Below are 805 nucleotides of genomic sequence, written 5' to 3'. Positions count from 1 at the left end.
GTACGAAATTCGGTAGACACATGTAACACACCAATACCTACAAAATAGTCCCTTCTCTACTGTTTTTTTAAAGAATTAATAATGAAATATAATGCCAATGGCAATTTTTTTTTAAAGAATTTTAAGTTTTAAAAACTTTTTATCCTTTTACGACATCTGTAGGCTATATTTTCCTTTTATAATATCTGATACTTTAGGACAGTCAAAACATTTCAAACTGACTCTTAATTTAGTGAATGCAGAATCATAATCATTAAATGGTTGTATCTAAATTATTCTATGTATTAAAATGCATTTTTGAATAAATTATTAGATCCGAGAACAAAATGAGCATTATGTCATCGCGAGTGCATCTGAGCTTGCGCACAACCTCCTTTTCTTTGGAGAAAATTAAAATAATTAGCTTAATAGTTCTCTATCGTGACAGCCATGTAACAAAGGAAAGTATGCAAGTTTTGTTTACACTTCAAAGGAACACATGCAACTATAAAACCCTGCTGACCGGTTATGTCGAAATTTACAAACTTCTGCTCCTTTGTTGGAAGGGATTGCGCGCTTCTTGGAAAGGGGAAATTCCCGACGATCTTATAGTCTATGTGGAGGATATAAAGGCAAAGCACACTTCCTCTGTCACAAACACATTCAACCGAAGACTCTCACAAGAGAAACAACGATTTCACCAACTCTATAACTCCAGACAGGGAGCTGAACTAAACGACTGGTATGTGGCGTACTATTTACTTTCACCTGGATCTTGATTGAAAGTCAGTTTTTAAAGATAAAGATTGTTATTTTCTCACTGTTT

The 805-nt window shown here is 33.9% G+C and overlaps 1 long non-coding RNA gene across 1 annotated transcript; it reads left to right on the top strand.

Annotated features, from left to right (window-relative positions):
- The first annotated feature begins 350 nt into the window (after positions 1-350).
- LOC107735457 (uncharacterized) lies at positions 351-710 on the top strand. Its single transcript, XR_001639415.1, has 2 exons — positions 351-444; positions 546-710. It is a non-coding gene; the product is annotated as an uncharacterized LOC107735457 (long non-coding RNA).
- Positions 711-805: the final 95 nt, after the last annotated feature.

The sequence above is a fragment of the Sinocyclocheilus rhinocerous genome, unplaced genomic scaffold (assembly GCF_001515625.1).
Source record: "Sinocyclocheilus rhinocerous isolate Xijiao unplaced genomic scaffold, SAMN03320098_v1.1 C36075834, whole genome shotgun sequence".
Taxonomy (NCBI): domain Eukaryota; kingdom Metazoa; phylum Chordata; class Actinopteri; order Cypriniformes; family Cyprinidae; genus Sinocyclocheilus; species Sinocyclocheilus rhinocerous.
Note: the sequence above shows the minus strand (reverse complement) of the source record. Positions and strands in the feature narration are given on the sequence as shown.